Below are 1373 nucleotides of genomic sequence, written 5' to 3'. Positions count from 1 at the left end.
CAAGAGATAGGGAGAAAGAAAGAAAGAGCGAAAAGTGAGAGCAAGAGAGAGAGAGAAAAGTGAGAGAGAAAAACAGAGAGAGAAAAGCGAGAGCGAGCGAGATAGAGTGAGAGAGAGAAAGCGCGAGTGAGAGAGAGAGAAAGCGAGGGCAAGAGAATGCGAGAGAGAAAGCAAGGGCGAGAGAGAAAAAGCGAAAAGGGAGAGAGAGCCACACAGAGAGAGGGAGAGAAAATTAAGAGAGAAAGAGAGAGAGAGAGAGAGAAAGTAAGAGAGAGGCGAGAGAGAGCCAGAGAGAGGGAGAGAAATACAAGTACAGCGTTTTTGAGAGGCACCTGGCTTTTGGCAACATATTTCAACCTGCAGCTCATTTTTCTCTTGTGCTTCCCTCAGGGTTGTCTCGCGGGCCGGATTCAATCCCTTAACGGGCCTGATCTAGCCCGCGGGCAGCCTGTTTGACACACCTGCTCTAAATTTTGCCATTTATTAAGTCTGCTAGAAGGCGGTATAATACTGTATTGTATTCATCCTTCTAGCAATAAACTTGTGGTTAATGCTACGCATTTGGGTCCTGATGCCGCTCTGGTCGTGACAATACTAGTTTATAAATCATATTCAGCCTTGTTTTTTTTTAAGTAATTAATGATTAATAGCCAATCTTATATGATTGAAATGAAGGAATGTGCGGTAGATACTTCGAAATGAATTAATGCTGCAGCAGGGGGAAAAAAGCCCATTACCACGTAATAACACTACATAAAAGGAGGTTGAGCCTTAAATACGCTCCAAAAAGCTCTTGGCAATCTGTCTTTAAGGGCCTGTCATTGAAAGCCGTAATCTTAAACAGTAATGCTTGTTAAAATTTTCAGTTTTCATTTATAGCCCCGGTCTAAAACCCTACATCTACATCCTAACCAAATCTTCATACCCGACATTGATTTTCTTTCCGAACCTAGTTTTGAACACTACTATGACATATTAAACTTATTCTGAAACCTTCAGCCCATTTTTACTTTGAGTTTAAAACCCTAATTAAAATTCTTGCCCGATTTCCCAATTTGTAATCCAAACCCCATTTAAAGCCCTAACTGTGATTTGAAAATTCCCCATTTAAAACCCAAATTCATTCACTGTTGTCACACACTGTAAAGAAGTAAAATGGTTTGTTTTTTAACCAATACTGCGTTATCCTTAAGTAAATGAATAATCTAATGAAAAGTGAGGGCCTTAGCAGGTGGAAAGTGCTAAAATAATTTTTTCTTCCATTTAAATATTCTTCCCTTTTTGAGGCGACGTTCTACTTCAGAAACACACTATCACGCACTTACTCATTTCTTCCTGCAGGGGACGACATAAACTGACACGTCTATGTCTAA

Source organism: Urocampus carinirostris, chromosome 3 (genome assembly GCF_059441175.1).
Source record: "Urocampus carinirostris isolate Australia breed hairy pipefish chromosome 3, RoL_Ucar_1.0, whole genome shotgun sequence".
NCBI classification, from domain to species: Eukaryota; Metazoa; Chordata; class Actinopteri; order Syngnathiformes; family Syngnathidae; genus Urocampus; species Urocampus carinirostris.
The sequence above is the reverse complement of the archived record's forward strand: the minus strand, read 5'-3'. Positions refer to the sequence as shown.